The sequence below is a fragment of the Epinephelus fuscoguttatus genome, linkage group LG11, assembly GCF_011397635.1.
Source record: "Epinephelus fuscoguttatus linkage group LG11, E.fuscoguttatus.final_Chr_v1".
Classification (NCBI taxonomy): domain Eukaryota; kingdom Metazoa; phylum Chordata; class Actinopteri; order Perciformes; family Serranidae; genus Epinephelus; species Epinephelus fuscoguttatus.
Genome location: NC_064762.1, coordinates 38262106 through 38287181, shown reverse-complemented (window position 1 = coordinate 38287181; position 25076 = coordinate 38262106). Strand labels below are relative to the sequence as shown.

General features: G+C 41.2%; 1 long non-coding RNA gene across 1 annotated transcript; it reads left to right on the top strand.

Moving 5' to 3' along the window:
- The first annotated feature begins 717 nt into the window (after positions 1-717).
- Positions 718-24817, top strand: LOC125897439 (uncharacterized). The gene is made up of 3 exons (XR_007450430.1): positions 718-766; positions 10792-10961; positions 24746-24817. It is a non-coding gene; the product is annotated as an uncharacterized LOC125897439 (long non-coding RNA).
- The last annotated feature ends 259 nt before the right edge of the window (positions 24818-25076 follow it).

Below are 25076 nucleotides of genomic sequence, written 5' to 3'. Positions count from 1 at the left end.
TGTTAGGCTGACCAAACATCCTCTTTTGCCTGGACATGTCCACTTTTCACGTCCCGTCCGGGGCGTCTGGAGGGGTTTTATAAACTGATGACAATCTCCGGTTTTCGTGTGTGTGTTAGAGTGAGGCACGGGCCACATATTTCTGTCCGAACCCGAACCGAGCCCGACATTATTTAATGACCAAAGCACTGAGTTTGTGTCACACAGTTGTTACGGTTACAGGCTATTTAACAGGTCGGGCGTGCTCAGCGGAGAGGGAGACCTCCGTGTTTGAGATGGGAGCGGGAGGCGGGAGCGGGAGGCGGGAGGTCCAACGCTTCCAGCGAGAGGAGAGAGGAGCCCGAATACAATTTATAGCTACATTTTTGACCAAACCCGGCCCGACCCGTCGGGTACCGTTGGGCTCGGAACGTCACACTCTAGCGTGTGTATGTGTCCCCTGTTGGGGCCTATCTGAATTTCTGTCTTTGAGAGATATTATTTTGTAATATAACTGAATTTTCTATCCATACATATAAATTTTAAATATATTAAAATGATAAGGCATCTTTGAGTAAACTGCAAGTATCATTTAAGTAGGCTATGTCTTGGCCGGCCGAATGTCCTCTTTTTTGGAAATCAAAATATGTTCACCCTAATTTATGTTAATGGTGCTTTATTCTGAAGTCAATGTTTTAATTTGAAAAGGCTTCATGTTGTTTGCTCTTCCTGTTTCACGTTTTCAGTTCGTTGTGCAGTTGGCATCAAAACAGAAGTCACTGATGATGTGAGTTATCTTTATAATGCTGTAATACTGAGGTGGTTAGATTGGTAACTGTTTTTGTCTGTGTTCAGCAGCTTTAGATGTGTGTTTGCACTCTGAAAAGGTTCGTTTTTTACTGTTGTTCAACTCGGAAATTAGCATTAATATGAGCTAATTAGTTAGCCTGTGTTTTATATAGTATGCAATTAACATTGAGTTAACATGTTCAGGGTGATGAAGAGATGCAGTAGTTAATGGATACAACGGATATGGTATCAGTTATACCCCGTAAACTGAACTGATGACTCCTAGTGTTCTCTGACCGGAACCCTGTATTGGTCAATTACTCTCCCAGCCCAGCCTCAGAGGTCAAATCCGTCACAAAGCGATAGCATTGTTGTAAATTGAATAACAATAATAATAAATATGTAAATATGAATAACAACAATAATAATAATACATTTTATTTTTAAGCACTTTTAACAAATGCTCAAAGACACTTTACAGTTTTTAAAAAATCATAAAATAGAGCTAAGTCAGAATAAAAAACAGCAATAAAACAGTATAAAACACACAAACTTATACATTAATAGCTAATTTAAGAAGGTGAGTTTTGAGCGCGGTCTTGAATGTTGGGAGGTGTGTGCAGATACGGATGGGTTTGGGGAGTGAGTTCCAGAGGGATGGGGCAGCAATGGAGAAGGCCCTGTCCCCCCAGGTTCGGTGCTTGGTCCATGCAGGTAGTGAGAGGAGATTTCCTTCGGATAAGCGGAGGTTGCGAGAGGGGGTGTGGTGGTGGACTAGGTGTGTGAGGTAGCCTGGGGCCTGGTTGCTGAGTGCTTTGTGTGTGAGGAGGAGGATTTTGAACTGTATGCGATGTATGATGGGGAGCCAGTGTAGGTTTTGGAGGAGGGGGTGATGTGGTCTCAGGAGCGGGCGTGGGTGTCCAGGCGGGCAGCGTGCGGAATAACAAGGAAGTACGTACTCACCCATCTTTTCAGTGTTAACTCTGAGACTACAACTGCTGGGTAAGTGATTTGTTTACATGACGTGACAGAGTTCCATATTTAATGGATCCAGAGTGGACAGAGAGTGTCTGATTTAACGTAATGCAGCGCGATAGTCTAATGCTTGCATCCAGCTATGACACAGTGTCATTATAGCTTATCTCTACATTGTGGTATTGTTAGGCAGAGCAGTGCTACAGAATATGAGCTCACACCTGCATGCCAACATGCTCAAAATGTCAGTGCTAACATACTCAAGTTTAGCAGGTATATTGTTTACCATTTTCCATTACCATTTTATTGCACTAAAAAATTAAGGGCAGCTGAGGCTGATGGGATCGTCATTTGTTCTGCAGGTATTTGGTCATAAACCAAAGTATTGGACACATTAAAAGATTGATGGATCTAAATGAAAAGAGCATCACCAATGTTATAACAATTCATTCTAAAGGCAACAAACAAACCTCAAGGAAACTCATCTGACAGTTTTAAAGATGCATGACTAAAAACTGAAAATGTCAACGTGCCATTGGACAAGTCAGGGGATCATCAAAATAAGTAGGATTCATGCTATGGAGACAATGTATGTCTGAATCACATTTCATGACAATCTAATAGTTGAAGAGATAATTCAGTCAAATGGTGGACCAACAAATCAACATTACCACCTATAGAACTATATAAATGGCATGGCTAAAATTGATTGATGGTATACAAGGTAAGTGTTGTAAAACATACATGTATGAAAGAAATAGCAGCTTCAAAACACCCTCCTTTGTACGTTAGCCATTTATCTCATACAACAGTTATAACTGTTGGAAAGCTCATTTTTACCTGGACAGGCTAATTAGAACCAGTCTGAATAAAACCAGTCTTAATAATAAAGACACATTTGTATTGTGTGTCTGTGTAACTTCTTACACACACATCATCATTATATACATATCCAGTTAGTATGTCTATGGCTATGTCCACATGTTACACCTAAGGCCATGACCTTAAAGGGGTGGTGCACCCAAAAATGAAAATTCAGCCATTATCTACACACCCATATGCCGAGGGAGGCTCAGGTGAAGTTTTAGAGTCCTCACATCCCTTGCGGAGATCCAAAGGGAGAGTGGGTAGCAGCTCAACTCCACCTAATGGAGGCTGGTCGCTCCAGATTAAAACGTCCAAAAAACACATAATTGAAACCACAAAATATCTCCATACTGCTCGTCTGTAGTGATCCAAGTGGCTGAATTTTCAGTTTTGGGTGCACTATCCTTTTAACTGAGGAAAATTCAAAGATTTTCAGGGAAGAAAAAAGTTGTAATCCAGTATATTATTATGATAGAAGGGTTACTTAAGGCAAAATAATAAAACACTGATGCAGCCTGTGAGAGATCTCAGACCTCTCTTCTACACTGATTTTTTTCTTGACCATCAGTGACTCTACAAAGGGAGCCCTTTGTGTACCAGAGGCTAATTACCAAGTTAGCATTGTAGATCTATCATTAGTGGCCCTTTGTAAAACAGACCAACTCTACATTAATTTGGAAACAATAAAAAATAAAAAAAAAACTTAATGCTTACACATATGTTTCTCCATCCATCTTCATCCTCTTATCCAGGGCCAGGTTGCGGGGGCAGCAAATACTCTAGACATCCCTCTCCTCAGCAATGCTTTCCAGCTTGTCCTGGGGAATCCTGAGGCATTCCCAGGCCAGATGAGATATATAATCCTTCTAACATGTTCTGGGTCTGCCCCAGGGGCCTTCCACCAGTTGGATGCGCCCAGGAGGCATCCTAATCAGATACCCTAACCACCTCACCTGGCTACTTTTGATGCAAAGGAGGAGCGGGTTTACTTCGAGCTCCATCTGGATGTTTGAGCTCTTCACGCTATCTCTAAGGCTGAGCCCAGCCACCCTACAGAGGGAAACTCATTTCAACCACTTGTATCCACAGTCCCATTCTTTTTATCACTTCCTAAAGCTCATGACAATATGTAAGCGTCCAAACATATATGGACTGCTAAACAGAGATTCGCTCAGGTCCGTCTTCACCACAACAGCATGGTGCAACATTTGTATACTATCTTTTTCTCAACATGTACATTTAACAGTACAAAACTAAAGCTGTTTTGTTATCTTAGGGGCAGCTTAGTATACTTATCTCTCCAAATTAATACATGCACGTGTGTGCCCGTGTATCCACATGTAAGCAACGTAGATTAAAGGTAGTGTACTGGGACTCTATCAATGCTTTTTGTGAGAATGTGGGATTGAAATAAAATGCTGAAGATGGGGCATTATTTAATCCTCAAATACTGTCTTTCAATGGATTAATTTAACTCCTCCTGACCTGCAAGAAGGATTAACACAGGGCAGGCTGATAAGGTCAAACAGAGGGGAGGATCCATGGATGTCTCACAGTGGCCTGCGAGGAGACCACACAGTGCCGAATCTCACCTGTGAGCTCATTATCTGGATGTTCAGGACAGCTTTTGTCACTGCAGATAAAGTAACTGACAGGAGATGATGACCAGCAGCTGTTTAATGCTGTCTAATGCTAACCACTGTCTGGGTTTGTAGTCACAGTATGAATGTAGTGTATATGCAGTGTAGTCATCCCAGGAATTACATTCATTTTGAATAATTCTTCAGTACATAAATTGAATCCAATGGTAGGGCTAATACTTCTTTGCTGGTGCTGTTGCTGGTGCTGTTACTACACCTCGTCTGAGAGCATAAAGAGTTTCATTCTGAACTGAGTGTAAAAGTGAACCATTTATTTCTACACGCAGTGAGAATTATTTACAAAGAGTGAAGCAAACTTTTAGGGTGAAGCAAAAGCCAATGCAATAAATAAAACAAACTATCCTCCTAACAAAACTTTTGTAATATTTCGGTGAAGACAAAAAACGAACTAAAAGACCTCCACTAATTCAAACTCTCTAGGCTAAACCAAATGGGAGAAAACAGTGGCAAATAAAATGGCGATTCAACCTTTATACTTCTTACTATATACAACAAAGCTCAAGCTGGGGTCAAACAACAAGAGTTCTGGGCTGATTTATCCCCAATCTTACTCATTTGACTTTCTGCTTGTGTTTTTCCCAAAGCAAAGCATTATTAATATTACAGCAAGTTGACCCAGCACATCAACCTCCCTTTTATTTTCATCTGCTTTCACGTAAGTGAAATCACCTGTGGGCGTGCATCAATAATATTCTGTAGTGTATGCTGCGCCATAGAGTGCTGCAGGGATTATATATTTTGTTAGTTATTGTTGTCCTGGTTCTCTCGCCAAAGAACCAATGGGATTTTTCCATTGGATTTTGGGTTATTGGAAAAAATTAGCTCTGTGGCAAACAAAAGTGTATGACACTTTTCATTTTTGAAAACCCACACCTGTCAATACTCGCAAAGCTCAGAACCAGAACCGACCCATTACCCATCATTATGTCTAAGTCAAAGCCACACCCTGCAACCCGACCTGCACTCATAATTAAATGATTTGCCCATACACACGCATACATGCACACTTTATGTATATATAGATAGATAGATAGATAGATAGATAGATAGATATCTGTGAAGTTTCTTCGTATGTAAGTGATGCAACCCGATTTCAATATTGGTTAGGATTTTAAAACTCCTGTAGTCTGAGCTTGCCTTTAGGGTAAAAAAAAAAAAAAATCATAATAATAAAAAATATACTGAAACAAGTTACCAGCCACAAAGCATATAGTTACCAGTAAATCACTGGCTCAAGCAAATTATCTAGATCACACTGGTCATAGGCAACATATGTTCTTTTTTTTTTTTTATCATGTTTTTGTTTAATTGTTTTCAGAATTAAAAGCAGTTAGGCACCACAGTGATACACAGTTAAATCACAAATGTACAATAACTTAAATCCCTTCCCCATCCTTTCTCCTCTTAGGTTCTTATGCTCTACCTTGCAGTTCTCTTTCGTACTCTATTTATTCATTCCTCTACACTCACACACTCACATTGACCCCACCCACTCTTCATGCCCCCCTAGATCCCACTCTTTCATGGAGTAACTCCCTACCACAACTGTACATTAGAGAAATAAATAAATACAAAAAGAAACTAGAAATACTACTTTGTGGTTGTATGCCTCTGCGCACCCGTTAAGTTGCATTTTACAGGTTCTGTCCATATCTGTGAAAACATTAATGCTACACACACCTTCCCTTCGGTGGCACAGAAGCCCCATACAATCAAGACAGTATCAAGGTGGACACCGAAGAAGGTGTCACCAATTTAGTATCTTACCGAATTTCTCCCTCTCTTGTTCCTGAAATATAACACGGAGTACTGGCAAGACAAGTGTTTATGCATAACATTATGAAGTCAAAGTAAAGCTGACCTTTGACTTTTTGGATAGAAAATGTCTTCACTTCACCATTAAATCCTGTTAGACATTTGTGTGAAGTTTTTGTCATATTTAGCATATGAAGTCCTGAATTATTAGTTACAGTGACCGTGACCTTGACCTTTGACCTTCGACCACCAAAATCTAATCAGTTCAGTCTTGAGCCCCAAATGGACGTATGTGCCATATCTGACAAAATTCCTTCAAGGCCTCCTTGAGATATCTTGTTCACAAAATGAGATGGACCCAAGGTCACAGTGACTTTTGAACTCTGACCACCAAAGTCTGATCAGTTCATCCTATTTGTTTTACTAGTTCTGTTAGGTCCCTCCACTTCTCTGCAGTGGGACTTAATTTTGGAAGCCAATTTTTGCTCTAAGTTTGAGAGCAGTTATCCTTAATATTATAATTAGATACACATCTCAGCTTCCCCCATTCCCCTGGGGATTTTCCCAAGCAGAATAAATTCATCAGTGATACAAATTTCTAGTTTAATCACATAATTTCTCTGTTGATCTGTTGTGAATATACTTGTACCACAATACAGTTAAAAAACATATGACTTTAGTTAGAATTATTCTTTAGTGGCACAGGTTTAACAAGTTTGGAGGTTGAGGAGGACTGAGAGTTTGCTCACATGGTGTCACCCCATATATCACAATCAATCAATCAATCAATCAATCAGTCAATAATTTGATCAGTCCATCAACAAATCAATCATTCATCCAACCAATCAACCAACTAATCAATAATTAATCTGCTGGGGCGTCGGTGGCTTAGTGGATAGAGCAGGCGCCCCATGTACAAGGCTGTTGCCGCAGCGGCCCAGGTTCGAATCCAGCCTGTGGCCCTTTGCTGCATGTCATCCCCTCTCTCACACTTACCTGTCCTGTCCATTAAAGGCAAAAAATGCCCAAAAAATATCTTAAAAAAAAAAAAAAAAAAATCTGCTGGAATAATACAAGGTACAACTCTTGTGAAATGTAGTCTGGGGCTGTTTAGTGGCCATTTTGGTAAGGAGTCGGAACTAGGGCGAGAGAGAAAGCATCCGGAATTCGATGGATGCACCTTTCCGTCAAAATAAAAGCACCAAGCTAATAAAAATGCGGTGAAACTTTTTAATTTAAAGAATATAATTTACAAGAAAAGCCCCAAGCCATTAAGTTAATCTTTTTCTTTAATTGTAAATCAATAGTGTGCCAGAATTTAAAGTTTTACTTTGGTGAACACTCTTACTTTGGTGAATTTGGTGAATTCCGGATCCGCTCTCTAGACCGGAACCAGAATCCAGACAAAATTCAGAGTTAATGGAAACCAGGCACTTCCCCATACGTGAAGAGCCTGGTGACGCGAGGCTAAGTGAAATGTGATCCCATCAGTTCCTTTAACTTGTGAACTTTTTTCATGTCTTCTTACATTGTTGGCTGCTGCTTTATAATCGTCCGTGTTTCGGGATGGTTCTGGCATCCACGATTTCTCTCTCCTTTTCTCTCCAGAACCCTCTTCTCTGCCTGATTGGCTTGTAGAAAAAGAGCCCCCTGGTTGCATGGCGTTGACCAGGATTTGACCAAGTTTCGGTGAATCAAAGGTATTACAGTTCCTGATATCCTGTTGAAACACTGATGCGGCAAGGAGGTCAACCAGTTTTATTTTCCAATGCCTGTACAATGGCTAGCAGGATGTTAGTTCAGTTGATGCCCATCTTCTTTATCTTTTTCTCTATGTCTACTGATGTTTAGATTTGAAAAGCTCAACCTGCAACCAGCTAGAAGTAGGCAGAGGGACAGTTTACAAACTAGTGAGTTGATAAGAACGACTCGCAGCCAAATGCCACCGCCGTCAAAGCCAACCACAAAAAGAACCACCAACACTTGCAAAGTAGACACTTGAGTCTGAATTTTGCACACATTTATCAGGGCTGACAGAGAGCAAACTGGAAGGAAATGTCTATGCCTACATCAATTAATTATGTTGTCTGAAAGCACTGTAAGTCCCTATATACAGTGTATATATATATATATATATATATATATATATTGGGGGTTCGATTCCCAGTCAGGGTGGAACAACACATATCTAGTGTACAGTCTTACTAGGCAAGGTTTTTAATGCTGCTAGCCTACCTCAGGATGAGTAAAACTGCAAATGCAAGAGTCATACCGGCTCGGATCATCAAGGTCCGCGTCAGGTGTTGAGGGACCAGGGTAACCTGATCAGAAGTGGGTAACTGGAAGAAGACATAGTTGATCCAGTGGGACTTCAAGATCCAGACCGACAAACTGGTGATGGCTAACCAACCAGACATCGCAGTGATCGACAAACAACAGAAGAAGGCAGTGGTGATAGATGTAGCAATCCTGAAGGGTTAAAAGAGAAACGATGTGGGGAATAAAGGCAACAGTGGTGCAAGTGGTAATTGGAGTACTTGTGGCTTTGAAGACACACCACCCCCAAGGGGGGACGATTTTTAATATAAGGAATCTCAACATAACTGCAGAGCTACTGTAACTACGTCTTGGTTTTGCAAAACCTTTGAAAGTCTTGGATGTATCATCACACACTGTTTTTTCTCCTGGACACAGAGAATCAATCTGCCAGGTCTGCTCTGAGGAATCAATCATTATAATTTGAGCATGGACATTTTGCAACTGCAAAGCCTACCAGAGCATTAAATTGAGTCGTATTGGCCTCATGCATACAGTATGTGACACAGCTCGGACTGTGGGGCTATAACAAACCCTGCAATTAAATTCATGTCATTTCTCAGAGGATCTCACACAGGGAGATAGAAGCACAGTTGGACTGTCAGCATGAACACACAGGTATCACTGGCAATATGGAAACCTGGATGTCCTTCACTTGGAAATAATGAAATATGTCCTTTTTTGAAGGATTATTGGCGAGAAAGAAAAGCAGATTGTTCGCTTCTTTTTCAGTAATTGTTGCACTGGAAACATTAATGGATAATTAATTTTCTTTTTTCGAGTTCTGAAAAAAAGTAGCTATGGCCATAATTTATATCAGTTAAGCTGACTACTCACCAAAGTAATTCCAATCAGGAGAGGCTTAATTAAAAAGAGGTTTTAAAAGTAATTAAATTAATTTATTTGACAAAGTCCACAGTCGGAAAGTAGAAGAAATATGAGAGGAGCCTATAAAAATTAGACTAAATTATGCCATCATTATTTTCAGGGCGTAGTGATGCCATGAGCTGTACAGGAATATCCTCAATAGAGTCTAGACCCAGGTGGTTAAGTTAAAGGGATGAGGAGCAATGCTGAAGATCTGGATGGATGGAGCTGGACTTCTGATGAGCTCAGTGGAGGGATCCATGGGCGCTGGCTGTGATAAAAAACTGAGGGTGAATGGGGTGGAGGAGGATAGCTCAATCCCTTTGACCCCCCCTGAAGGCGGGTCTGACTGTACCTCTCTCAGCTCCATCACCTCTATTTCTTTCTCTCTCTCTCTCTCTCTCTCTCTCTCTCTTTTTTCTTGTCCTGTTACCTTCCCTAAGCTGAGCTTTGTTTCATGAAATTGTTTCTCTCTTTTCATTTTTGTCTCTGTGTCAATGAAGAAAGTAAACGAAGAGTTGACTGATATTTGATTATTCTAGTCAGCTAAGGGTTAATATACTGCACAAACACAACTGCAGCACAGGAGGAGCTGTAATGATTCTCATCAAATGATGTCTGACAGGGGATGAATAACACTGAATTACAAACAGTCCACTGGTAAAATTATCTAGTTTTGTCACCTATCTAGATAAGGTGACATCCATGTCTGTGAAAACATGGACGCTTCACACAGTCTTAACACCAATTCAGTATCTGACCAAATGTCTCCGCTTCTATTCCTGAGATATGATGGTGAGTTATGGCCAGAAGAGTGTTTTTGCAGAGTAGTATGATGTCAAAGTGAAGTTGACCTTTGACCTTTAGGATAGAAAATATCATCACTTCATCATTTAATCCTATTAGACTTTTTTTGGTCATAATTAGTGTATAAATTCTTGAGTCATGACCAAAAACATTTTTGTGAGATCACAGTGAACTTCGACCACCAAATTCTGAGCAGTTCACCCTTGAGTCCAAGTGGACGTTTGTGCCACATTTGAGGAAATTCTCTCAAGGCGTGCTTGAGATATCACATTCATGAGAGTGAGACGGACATAAGGGCAACCCAGTAACATAATGCAGCAGTGACCAGCACGGAGGCATAAAAATGTACTTTGTTGTTTAATTTGGAGGATTTGTTTGAACTGCACCATCTCCTTCACTCCTAGAAAGCTCCTGCATCATCATATTCTAAGTAAACCTGGCCCTGGTGTATGTTTTCCAATGAACGTATAACATTTGTGGTGTGTCTTTTTTTCAATATACTAAATACTCCAAACTTTCTTAGTATTGTGTCAGTATATAGTATGCAATTTAGACACAAGGAAGACTTGGCATCCCTTATTATTAAAATTAAATAAAATAAATAGAGAAGAGATTGCACATCATTAAAATGTATTGACTTCTTTTATTAATACATAAAGACTTGTTTTGAAGCCATGTTAACGTGTTTTCCTAGAAATCTGAAATCTGTTTTTTTTTTTTCATATTTTCAGTGATGTTGCTATGTGACATGTTCACCTCTTTAATGCCCCTGCAGAACTCCTGAAAGAGCAGACGGTCATTTCACACTGACCTCTGGGCTGGAAATAATCACCTTGTGAGGAGCAAATGCCATGCACAGTCTCAGGGATGAGGCCCTTATTAAACTCCAGTCAAGCAGCAAAGCACCTTGTGGTGTGAGACCAGAACAAATAGGACCTCTTGCAGGTAGGTATTATCTATTACACTTGGCCAGCAGTGAAAGGTGTAATAGAGCTGTCCTCTGTCATAGTCATTTGAGGAAAGTCATTAGCATTAGTGGTGCGTTGGTGTCAGGTCCCAAAAGATGCAGAGCTACATCGGAGCTGCGCACATCACAGTGCGGTCAAAAGAGAGAGTAATTAATGAGTGTTACATTAACAGTGGTGAAGTCACTGCTCCTAACACCTCAGGGGCAAAGTCTTTGACTGCACACAGGAGATCGATTCCATTTAGATTAAAAGTTGGACTAACAGGATTTGTGGCTGCGCTGATGAACCCTGCAGTATACTGTAGAAGCAGGTATGAAAGAGGAGTTTGTCTCCACAGCTGCTCTTCATTGGACTGGCAAAATCATTTCATGGTGGCAGAAATTATTATCCGTGTTCATCCTCTGTGATGAAATCAGGACCAGGTCACCTCCCGGTTGTGTTTGATGTCACACACTGCTGGGGAGAGAGATGTGGCCTGCAGAGAGATTAAACATGGTTATGTAGTGACATCATAAGAGGACCATACAGCTAAAAAGGTAGGCCTATTCTTTTTGCCCTGTTGAGACCACAGTTACATATAATTATGACAAAGTTTTACAATGCTAATATTTTAAAGGAGCTCAATGTGATAGGTAGAGCATCAATATAGCAGCAACCCACGATTTCTAATGTAAAAATGTAGTGGAGTAATGGCGTCCTGAGCAGAGAGTGAAATCACATTCCCTCTGTGTGTCTTATAACCCGAACTCTGCTGTTCTTTGTTGTAATAGATGGTCTGGCCACCAGTGCATGTAAGTCCCTGTTTATGTATCCCCTCTGGCTAGCTCATTGCCGCCAATTGCACTGCGCTCATACGACAGTTATTGCTGAAAACAGAAACAGTGTCGTTGCAGAAGTGAAACGCCCACTCTCAGGTTCCCCCCCAGGTTATCATTGTGAGGTCTGTCAGTGCTGTTTGTGCTGTTAGCATCATAAGCTGCCAGCTGCTGGCTCAGTTATTACCATGTTGAGAGCCGTGTGTAGATGATTCCAGTTCAGAATATAGAAATGCCGTGACTGTCTTAGGGGCTGTACACATGCGGTGTTGTTGACCGCCCGGAAAAAGGGAGGTACGTCCGTTTGGCACTGTGTGCCTACCTTCTCGTGCGAGCAAAAGAAAGTTGCAGCTGACGTTGCTAAGAGACTGCAATCAGCACCGTATCACTGACATCTGAAATCTCCATCTAACAGCTTTGCTATACTTTCTTTTATATTGTTGCACAAGTATTTGCATTTCTCTCTGCAATCCTCATCTGAGTAAACACAAGTTAATAAAGACATAAGGTTACCATTTGGCAACGATAGCTAGCTGGCTAACATTTCCTTAAAGTACAGAAAACACACCTCGAGACAGCATAAATGAAAAAAATAGCATATCCTACTCACCACAAATCTGATGAGAATCTGATCTTCTTCCAGGCATTGTTGTTCAAGTTCAAACTGAAATATTGTGCGTGGGACAAATCATAAAGTTCTGGGTAGCCCTGCACTAAAATGATAAGTTTCTCCTCCATAGTTACGGTTGACAGTTATCTACGGCAGAGAGGAAAGATATCTGCCGACTGCGATTGGTCATTCCTTGTCACATGACATGCGGTGGGTGCCACTGCATTGAACTCAGTTCTCAGAGTGCAGCCGTTGCACCCTGAAAAATAGACGCTCAGAAGGTGTGCACGCTGCAAAGGCAGCACGCACCGCATGTCATGTGATGAGGAATGACCAATCACAGTGGCGTTTAAGCATGCTTGCCACCATGCTTGCCGTGCAGACAGTCCCAGCTTGGAGTCACTTATATGCTGTAAAAGCCCAATACAGCTCTTTCAGTGTTACGACAAAAATATGGAAGAAGTGAACCAGGCTGAAGTTTGTGACTTATTAGGCTAACTCCCTCTGATGTTACTATAGATAAGCTAGCAAGTTAGCTGCTAGCCATCAGCTCACCCACCCCAATCTTGACACCCATGTACAGACAAAATCCCGCCTCAGAATCACTGATATGCTCTAATTGTGGTGTACAGCTCCTTCAGTGTTACCACTAAATGAAGGAAGAAGCATACCTGGCTGAAGTTGGTGATCTGATCCCTTTACATTAGCCAGCTAGTATGCTGTTAGCTGCCATTGCAAACACCTCCATGTTGAGAGGCATGTGCAGACAATCCCAGCTCAGAATCAGTTACAATCAGTTACAGCTCCTTTAATTTTAACACAGAAAAATAATGAAGAGACAAACCTAGCTGAAGTTGGTGATTGGAGTCTAACTCCTCTTGATATAGCTTTGGGGTCATCCCTATGTTCCCAGGGTTCTATGTTTCCTGGGTTCTATGTTCCCCACTTAACGCTGCAAAAAAGCTTCTATGTTCCCCGCTTACACAAAAAGGGTTCTATGTTTCCCGCTTGGTTGAGCAGGCAACATAGAACCTGGGAAACATAGAACCTTTTTTGTGTAAGCGGGGAACATAGAAACTTTTTTGCAGGGTTAAGTGGGGAACATAGAACCCGGGAAACATAGAACCCTGGGAACATAGATAGGCTCCCCTTTAGCCTAGTCATTGTGAGCATTTATACTTGTGCAGTGGTCTGTGTCACTCTACAGTTACACTTCCAAAACACTAGTTGGCGGTGGGGATTCCATAGGGTGCTGTAACGTTTAAGCCATAGGCGTCATTTAGGTATGGTGAGGTATGGCAGCTGCCATACCTTGGAATTGGGAGAAAAAAAAGAGAGAGAGGTTCTGTAGCCATCTTACTCGAGGCGCACTGGCTTCTTGTATTGCATTTAAATAGGTCAAAAATACGCTCATCAGTGAATATGAGTGTTAGTGAATACGAGTGTTATTGAATCAAATTGTTCGCCACTTCGCTCCTCCGCGAGTTATGAGTTATGTGAGTTATCTGTGTGTTGTAAAAGCATTTTGCTCTGCTGCTGTAGACAGCCTGTCTAAATGATGTCTTGAAGCCTGTCTGATTGTATGAGGGTTTTTTTTTCTTCATGTCGGCATGTTAAGCTTGTATTTTTGGTCTCTGGAGACATTGGCCTTTGTTTTACTGTGTTTCATACACCAGACCCCTTGGTTATCTTCTAGAAATGAGCTTGTAATTAATTTATTTTCTTTATTTTCTTTGAAGTTAAACACATGACTAATGATAATTAAATGTCCGCTCGCTGTCCGTGGTGCTGAAATATGCGCCGAAATAGGTCCGATGTTTTCACTGCTCTCACCAAGTCGTGCATTACATGCAGACATGAGGTATTATGAATGTGAGAAACAGCTTCATGTCCTTTGAAACAGTTTTCAATAGCATAGTATGTACTTCTGACAGGTCAAAGACCAAAGTGAAGTTTTATATAAGTTCATATTTTTGAAACTCCATCATCAGTAGCTCTGTGACGTTATCTCATATTGCCATACGTTAGCTTTTGTTGAGACGACGCCCCTGGTTTAAGCCCTGTACATCCTCCGCAAGAACAGAGAAATTTGTTCTTTTTCTCGAGGTGGCGAGAACAAGAACAAAGTTCTCTCTGGCCAGGACATTTCATACTTAATGAGAAACTCAAGTGCAGAACTCCTCCTGGGAGGTCCTCATAGGCCCCCCCCACTGCAGCATATGTCCCACGAGCTTTTCTGCATTAACCACGCCCACTTAAAATTTCTGACCAATCACACAATAGTTATCATACACCACACAAGAAAAAAGTTCTGCCCTGGTCTGTCAAGCTTGTCGAGAACAAGCTGCAAGAACTCCCAAACCAGGGCTGCAAGAAAAGAATGACGTCATTCTTTTCTTGCCGTTGATTTGACGCAGAAGTATGAATTCTGCTAAACAGATAGGCCCCTGCGCTCTGAATGTTGTATACAGCTTGTTTAATGTTGCCACAAAAATATGGAAGAAGCAAACCTGACTGAAGTTTGCGACCTGACCTGAATATCATATAGAGCTCTCTTAAATAGAAAACCCTCTTACTATCATATTGAACTTCATAAAGCTATGAATTAAACTTGCTTCAAATATTCAAATATATATTCTGCAATTACAACTGTTTTTTGAAAGTGTTATTTACCTCACTGTTATAATACACTATCACCTGAAAAAACCCTGCATTGGAATGGTTTCTTAAGTAAGAGCAGAGAAGTTTTAGCAGTAAAATAATTGTACATGCAGTATCAAAAGTGAATGTGCTCATTATACAGAATGAAATGTCTGACCTCATTGTGTCTTACCCACCACAGAAACCATAAAAACTTCCTTCACCCATGGCATAACTGATATAATTGACATTAATGACATCATTGCATCAAGCAACAGACAATTAAATAAGCACGCAATGCTCATGTTAATCTCACTGACCTCTGTGGTTTGCACACATGCCCTCATTTTACTGCCTGCACACACCAATATACATACAGTGCACAATACGCACTCAACATTTCCCCTAGTCTCCACTAAAAATAGTTTTAATAAAACAGGTTATTTTTACCTGCGACACCTGTGTGATATGCAGATGTGCACACACACACTACGACAGAGACAGTCACACATAATATTATCCACAGCGTTATTACAGACAGTATAGTTTATTATAGCTCAGATAACAATCAACCTGACTCACAGCAGGCTTATACTGTAGTATATGCTAATGCATTATCGAGGGGATTAGATTAAAGGCTGGGTATTATATAATCTATGAGCCGAGCCCATGCCGCTGATGGTACCTCGCCCAGTTTACAGGAAACAATAATTCTGAAGGTACTATCCTGTCAGCTGACAGTCCCCGTCCCCCCGTACACACACTTAGACTCCTGCAGGGAGAAATGCAGATCAAACTCAATACCTGATTCTTTGTTGCAAGTGAAAGAGGATTAAATGACTAAATATATGATGATGACTCTGTGTCCCTTAACATGGTGGATTAGTTAAAACAGATAATAGCTTGTAGCTGGTCTGCATAGCTGTAACATAGTCTGTATTGTTAGATTTTAGATGTACAGACAGATTTGAATTTGTTATGTAATGAAAATAAACTGTTGGATATGGCAAGTGATGATTATCAGCAGCATCACAATCTGCATCAAATCATCCATACACCTGTAGCTGATTCTTCCATTTAGGTACAAATCAGCGACCCTGTCATATGAATCCTGTCTGCAGTTCTACTCTACAACTATAATAATGTTATAGCATCAAAGCATTATAGCATAATGTTCCTAGCATTTTGTTTGACACAAACAAAAGACCTGGGTATTTAGCATTGGCAGCGACAGTCATTATGGCTGGACAAATCTAAGCAGCTGTGGAACGAGAGGCAATAATAATTATGTCCAAAAAATGAATGTAAAAGTGCAAAAGAAATGCTTCAAAGTCTTAGTTATAGATATAATGATAAGTATTTCAGATCCTGCAGCAACAATAAAGAAATAATTCATCCCCCAAATAACCATTGTATATCACTTACTCACCCTGTATTACGTTGAATTTGTGAAGAAAACTTTGTTAATGTTGCATGCCTCCCTGGTCAACACATTCGACACATTTCATGTAGGATGCACAAGGCACCCTGGGTGCCTTGGTTGTTGACATTCTGGGACACTGCGTCAAGTTCTGCCTGGAAATTTAACATTTAAATACAGTCTCTTTCAAAATAAATGCACTGTGAAATTGACGGGTTTTTTTTCCTTCAACAACAAAAACACATGGTTAGGTTTAGGCAACAAAAGCATGTGATTAGTTTTCAAAAAAAAGAACAGGGTTTGAAATGCTCTAATTGTGGGAAATGAACACCTCTCTCCCTGGTGTAAGTCAGTGTTTGTTGGACCCGCCCACCCCACTCGGACATTTGGCGCCTTAACTTTTGGCATTGTACTTTCCAGTTGTCCTTTCCCTTTAATGCCGATGGGTGCCATAAACTATAAGGCATCCTTTAATGTCGCATATCATGCCGACATTAAAGGATGCCTTTGTTCGTTGGTTTCTGACGCCCTAAGTCATTGCCCAAGTGCTGGATTTCGACGACTTCCAAGTGAAAGCGGGCTCCCACGGATAATGAAGAATCCAAAAACAGAGAAAATTCTTGATGAAATGAAGTCATGGGCGTTCCAAGTTTAATAACAGTAAAACTGTCACACAACTTGTGCAGTATAATCCAAGTCTCATTTATGCAGTTGTATATGTACAGTACTTCCCAAACACATGCAATTTCACTAGAACCTACTGAACTTAAGTGAAACGTATCTTTGCTCTCTTTAAAGCCAGACTACACTAACAAAAACAGAAATTTTAACTAGCTGAGCACAGGAGCTGCTGGTCTATCACTGCCTCGATCAGTTTATTTATGTTAATATGTGACTTTAGTGAATCTAACCCTTAAAACACTAGGCCAGTAGCTCCCATGTTCAGCGAGGTAAAATTACCCTGTCAGTGGAGTCTGGCTTTGAAGGGAGCATAGAAAGTTTCACTTTCAGTTGAGTTTGAAATAGTAAGGGTTCAGCAAATATGCATGTGTTTGGGAAGTACTGAACATACAACTGGATAAATGAGACTTAATGATACTGCACAAGTTGTATGAGAGTTTGTAGACGCATATTTATAGTTTTGCTGTTAAACATGGAGCCCAATGTCTTTTGGATCTTTTGTTCACGGGATGGATGCAAGACAACATGAACTCAGTGCAACATGAGGTGAGGAATTGATGTACAAATTGTCATTTGGGGGGTGAGGTATTCCTTTAAAACATCCTGTCGTCAACGGGGCAATAAGATGATAATTTTTTTAATCATTTTAAAAAAAATTCAGCTGTTGGTGGCTAATGGATTTTGAGGCTGCATTCAGCCAATACATTCTGCCTGTTTTGCTCTCCACTGTGACTGTTTATTCCTCAAATGTGACTGGTCAATACTACTATGATTTAGAACAGAAACCAGAATGCCTCCATTAGGGCTGGCCCTATACTTTTGGAGGCCCTCATCAAAGTAACTTTTTGCCACCTCCCATGGCACTACACCAGCTTATGTGTATTGTATATTGTTGTGCTTTCCGCTTCCAAAGTAAGCTAGACTACTCCATCTGAATGGGGGTGGAAATCACTTCACACGACAAGGACTCTTCCATGTCTGCACTCTACTTAACTTAGGCAGGTGATCACTGAACATACAGGTACAGCCATTTACATCAGTGAAAGCAACCACGCTGGGTTGTGGTCTCTAGCTCAGGCACACAACAGCAAGCTAGCAATGTCCATGCAATGAGCCACGATCACCATTCCAGGGGGTTCAAACTTAACTTTTGTGAACCGCCTCACAATATATGACTTTAAGCACTCATAATGTACAAATAAACATCTAAAGCCGAAAGTGAGACCTCTTAGCAGGAACATCATTTTTAAATAGACTACAGGAAATACAGTGTCTATTACCCACTTACCCTATGAGTGGTCCTTCTCAGGGCCTTTTGCTCAATCTGGTTAAAGTTTGATGCATATTTTAGTGTTGTGCTCTCATTCTAGAGGGCTTAATTTTACCTGTCTGATAAAAAGATATAATGTGACCGAAAAGATATGATGCACAAAGCAACCATATGGGGAAGAACATTCCATTTTTACAAATATGTAATATATTGTGTAAGGCCATTTTTTGTCCCAGTCCAGCCCTGCTTTATACCTCCAGGGTTTCCGCAAATTATCGCGTGACATTATGATCTCGCGATCCGACAATTCCAGCCGCTCGCGTGCGTGACGCTACAGTTCCAGTGGACATTGACGCTCGGCACAGAACGGAGCGAGTCTGCGCCGCAGCTGAATCGCGCACGCGACGGATCCAGTGGACATCCAGTATGCGGTCCGGTCAAGCAACACAATGGGCTGGAGTGAAATTTCTTAAACGGGCGTGAGAGTCACGTCAGATGCATGAGAGTTGGCAACCCTGCCGTAGTCGGCTGACTGTGAGACTAGAGCTACCCAATCAAAGTGCAAATATGGATTGCGCACTAATCAGAGTGTAGCTTTCCACAGAAACATTTGGCTGCACTCCATTTCCCTCAACCCTTACGCTCATAGACATATATATGTGGACGCTGCATGGAGCGCTGAGCCGTCAACGTCACCGCCATATTGGATGTGGCAAGGCTGCGCTGTAAACTAATACAAGCAAATGGACTTAATTTCATAAAGCACCTTTCTACAAAGAAATTTACATTAATGCCTCTCGTTTATTCATTCACACACGCACTAATATACTTGGGAAACAGTTAGGCACCAAAAACAATGTATTTGATCTTCTCAGATGGCGAGAACAAGGTAGTGCCGAAAAACAATACACAGTATATATATACATCATACATATATATATATACATATATATGTATATATATATATATATATATATATATATATATATGTATATATATATATATATATATATATATATATATATATATATATATACAGTACAGGCCAAAAGTTTGGACACACCTTCTCATTCAATGCGTTTTCTTTATTTTCATGACTATTTACATTGTAGATTCTCACTGAAGGCATCAAAACTATGAATGAACACATGTGGAGTTATGTACTTAACAAAAAAAGGTGAAATAACTGAAAACATGTTTTATAGTCTAGTTTCTTCAAAATAGCCACCCTTTGCTCTGATTACTGCTTTGCACACTCTTGGCATTCTCTCCATGAGCTTCAAGAGGTAGTCACCTGAAATGGTTTTCCAACAGTCTTGAAGGAGTTCCCAGAGGTGTTTAGCACTTGTTGGCCCCTTTGCCTTCACTCTGCGGTCCAGCTCACCCCAAACCATCTCGATTGGGTTCAGCTCTGGTGACTGTGGAGGCCAGGTCATCTGCCGCAGCACTCCATCACTCTCCTTCTTGGTCAAATAGCCCTTACACAGCCTGGAGGTGTGTTTGGGGTCATTGTCCTGTTGAAAAATAAATGATCGTCCAACTAAACGCAAACCGGATGGGATGGCATGTCGCTGCAGGATGCTGTGGTAGCCATGCTGGTTCAGTGTGCCTTCAATTTTGAATAAATCCCCAACAGTGTCACCAGCAAAACACCCCCACCCACCATCACACCTCCTCCTCCATGCTTCACAGTGGGAACCAGGCATATGGGAATCCATCCATTCACCTTTTCTGCGTCTCACAAAGACACGGCGGTTGGAACCAAAGATCTCAAATTTGGACTCATCAGACCAAAGCACAGATTTCCACTGGTCTAATGTCCATTCCTTGTGTTTCTTGGCCCAAACAAATCTCTTCTGCTTGTTGCCTCTCCTTAGCAGTGGTTTCCTAGCAGCTATTTGACCATGAAGGCCTGATTCGTGCAGTCTCCTCTTAACAGTTGTTCTAGAGATGGGTCTGCTGCTAGAACTCTGTGTGGCATTCATCTGGTCTCTCATCTGAGCTGCTGTTAACTTGCCATTTCTGAGGCTGGTGACTCGAATGAACTTATCCTCAGAAGCAGAGGTGACTCTTGGTCTTCCTTTCCTGGGTCGGTCCTCATGTGTGCCAGTTTCGTTGTAGCGCTTGATGGTTTTTGCGACTCCACTTGGGGACACATTTAAAGTTTTTGCAATTTTTCGGACTGACTGACCTTCATTTCTTAAAGTAATGATGGCCACTCGTTTTTCTTTAGTTAGCTGATTGGTTCTTGCCATAATATGAATTTTAACAGTTGTCCAATAGGGCTGTCGGCTGTGTATTAACCTGACTTCTGCACAACACAACTGATGGTCCCAACCCCATTGATAAAGCAAGAAATTCCACTAATTAACCCTGATAAGGCACACCTGTGAAGTGGAAACCATTTCAGGTGACTACCTCTTGAAGCTCATGGAGAGAATGCCAAGAGTGTGCAAAGCAGTAATCAGAGCAAAGGGTGGCTATTTTGAAGAAACTAGAATATAAAACATGTTTTCAGTTATTTCACCTTTTTTTGTTAAGTACATAACTCCACGTGTTCATTCATAGTTTTGATGCCTTCAGTGAGAATCTACAATGTAAATAGTCATGAAAATAAAGAAAATGCATTGAATGAGAAGGTGTGTCCAAACTTTTGGCCTGTACTGTATATATATATATATATATATATACATGTATTGTAGCGACCCTGCAGTAAATGTTCTGTTATAATGTCAGTGTTCTGTGAGTTAATGGCATGTTTGGGATTGAATGAGTATAGGTAGGGGGGCGAGTGTGACGGGAATGAGGACTGTGTGAGTGCGCGTGCTGGTGTGTGTAGGAGCAAGCTGGAGGAGAAAGCAGGAGTGCACAGTTGGAGTTACAGTTCTTGTTTGTTTTACAGCCAACAGTAACCTGTACTGTTCAGTAATAAATGGTAGTTTGCCGAATAACTGCATCATCCTTTCTACACGTCCTGGCGGACGCTACAGTATATAAATATATACATGCTCTTTCAGCATGTGTGGCACCTTGGTGAAGAGCACCAAGACAACTGTCCCTTGCCTACAGTCAAGTGTAGTGGTGGCAGCATCATGGTTTGGGGCTGCATGAGTGCTGTCGGCTCTGGGGAGCTTGGTTCATTTAGGTAAACACGAATTCCAAGCACAGCATGATCGCTCCTCTTCAGAAACTGAGCCGCAATGCAGTTTTCCAACATGATAATGACCCAAAACACACCTAGTAGATGACAACTGACTTGCTGAGGAAGCTGAAAGTAAAGGTGATGGACTGGCCAAGTATGTATCCAGCCCTAAACTCACCTGTGCACCTGTGGGCCATCCTCAAGCTGAGGGTGGGGTAGCGCAAGGTGTCTTCACATCCATCTGCTCTATGATGTCATCATGGAGGAGTGGGAGAGGATTCCTGAAGCAACCTGTGAGCTCTGGTGAATTCCATGCCCAAAAGGGTTAAGGCAGAGCTAGATAATAATGGTTGGCACACAAAATATTGACACTTTAGGCACAATTTGGACATGTTCACTGTGGAGTGTACTCACTTATGTTGCCAGCTGTTTAGATGTTGATGGCTGTGTTTTGAGTAATTTTCAGAGGAAGGTAAATCTATACTACTATACAAGCTGTACACTGACTACTTTAAGTTATATCAAAGTGTCATTTCTATAGTGTTGTCCCATGAAAAGATATAATGAAATATTTGCAAAAATGGGAGGGGTGAACTCACTTATGTGAGATACTGTATATATACATATATGTATATGTATGTGGGTGTGTATATATATATATATATATATACAGTACAGGCCAAAAGTTTGGACACACCTTCTCATTCAATGCGTTTTCTTTATTTTCATGACTATTTACATTGTAGATTCTCACTGAAGGCATCAAAACTATGAATGAACACATGTGGAGTTATGTACTTAACAAAAAAAGGTGAAATAACTGAAAACATGTTTTATATTCTAGTTTCTTCAAAATAGCCACCCTTTGCTCTGATTACTGCTTTGCACACTCTTGGCATTCTCTCCATGAGCTTCAAGAGGTAGTCACCTGAAATGGTTTCCACTTCACAGGTGTGCCTTATCAGGGTTAATTAGTGGAATTTCTTGCTTTATCAATGGGGTTGGGACCATCAGTTGTGTTGTGCAGAAGTCAGGTTAATACACAGCCGACAGCCCTATTGGACAACTGTTAAAATTCATATTATGGCAAGAACCAATCAGCTAACTAAAGAAAAACGAGTGGCCATCATTACTTTAAGAAATGAAGGTCAGTCAGTCCGGAAAATTGCAAAAACTTTAAATGTGTCCCCAAGTGGAGTCGCAAAAACCATCAAGCGCTACAACGAAACTGGCACATATGAGGACCGACCCAGGAAAGGAAGACCAAGAGTCACCTCTGCTTCTGAGGATAAGTTCATCCGAGTCACCAGCCTCAGAAATGGCAAGTTAACAGCAGCTCAGATCAGAGACCAGATGAATGCCACACAGAGTTCTAGCAGCAGACCCATCTCTAGAACAACTGTTAAGAGGAGACTGCGCGAATCAGGCCTTCATGGTCAAATAGCTGCTAGGAAACCACTGCTAAGGAGAGGCAACAAGCAGAAGAGATTTGTTTGGGCCAAGAAACACAAGGAATGGACATTAGACCAGTGGAAATCTGTGCTTTGGTCTGATGAGTCCAAATTTGAGATCTTTGGTTCCAACTGCCGTGTCTTTGTGAGGCAGAAAAGGTGACGGATGGATTCCACATGCCTGGTTCCCACTGTGAAGCATGGAGGAGGAGGTGTGATGGTGTGGGGGTGTTTTGCTGGTGACACTGTTGGGGATTTATTCAAAATTGAAGGCACACTGAACCAGCATGGCTACCACAGCATCCTGCAGCGACATGCCATTGCGTTTAGTTGGACGATCATTTATTTTTCAACAGGACAATGACCCCAAACACACCTCCAGGCTGTGTAAGGGCTATTTGACCAAGAAGGAGAGTGATGGAGTGCTGCGGCAGATGACCTGGCCTCCACAGTCACCGGAGCTGAACCCAATCGAGATGGTTTGGGGTGAGCTGGACCGCAGAGTGAAGGCAAAGGGGCCAACAAGTGCTAAACACCTCTGGGAACTCCTTCAAGACTGTTGGAAAACCATTTCAGGTGACTACCTCTTGAAGTTCATCGAGAGAATGCCAAGAGTGTGCAAAGCAGTAATCAGAGCAAAGCGTGGCTATTTTGAAGAAACTAGAATATAAAACATGTTTTCAGTTATTTCACCTTTTTTTGTTAAGTACATAACTCCACATGTGTTCATTCATAGTTTTGATGCCTTCAGTGAGAATCTACAATGTAAATAGTCATGAAAATAAAGAAAACGCATTGAATGAGAAGGTGTGTCCAAACTTTTGGCCTGTACTGTATATATATATACACAGTATATATGTATGTATGTATGTATATGCATATGTGTAAGCTATATACTGTGTATTGTTTTTCGGCACAACCTTGTTCTCTATAGCTGATGTAAGGTGAATTACTCCTGTGTGGGACCAATAAAGTTCTTATCTTAGCCATCTGAGAAGATCAAATACATTGTTTTTGGTGCCTAACTGTTTCTGAGTAAGCTACGGCGTAGGCTATAAACATTTACATCAGCTTTGATATGAGAGGGAGGTGGGGGTCAAGCATCGTTTGCAGAGCCTATGCAAGTTGCGCAATGAATGCACAGGAAATTTTAAGTACTCTTGGGGGCACTGTGCCGCCCACAGGCCCTAAGCAGTGTTGCCAACTTAGCGACTTTGTCGCTATATTTAGCAACTTTTCAGACCCCTCTAGTGACTCTTTTTCAAAAAAGCAACTAGCGACAAAACTAGCGACTTTTTCTGAAGTTACTGAAGACTTCTGGAGACTCTGTTGTGAGAGCACGTATCATTCTTACCGCCGCTGACTGATCCCGACCTGGTTTACAGTCAGGACGGGATGTAAATGTAAAATTGTCTTTGTCTAATATAAATTACTGAAAGAAGGTTCATTTGTAGTTCTAAACATATTCAGGGTGTTTTTTTTACTTAGTTTTTGTCTCTCCCATGATGTTTTTCCTCTCTCCTACACCAGCCATTACAATTACATGCATATGGACAATTATGCAAATTAGGCGATGACGTCATTTAGCGACTTCTAGCGACTTTTAGGACAGCCAATAGCTACTTTTCTCACTGAGGAGTTGGTAACAGTGGCCCTAAGCAGCAACTTAGTTTGCTTATGCATCGGGTCAGCTCTAGATTCCAATACCAAAATCTTCTCCCATTACCTACAGATTCTGCCTCCATATGCAGTTGACAGGAGCGCCCGGAGTAGAAGGCACTGTCCCTTCACACAGGAGGAGAAGGTACAGTGAGCGCTAGTCCATGGCAGCGGGAAGTGGTGAGGTCCAGGCAGAGGGCTAACATCATATTAGTGCTGATTAAAATACAATTCCTGCTAAAAGAAGGACATGAAACTCATGTTACATATCTTGCTAACTCTCAATAAATGTACCTTGCTTTTAGAGTTCGTAGAGAAATTTAAACTCACCTGTAACAAAACATAAATGCTTTTTATTTTACATGTTTTTACAGATAAAAAAAGCACAGTAGAAAGATGATCCT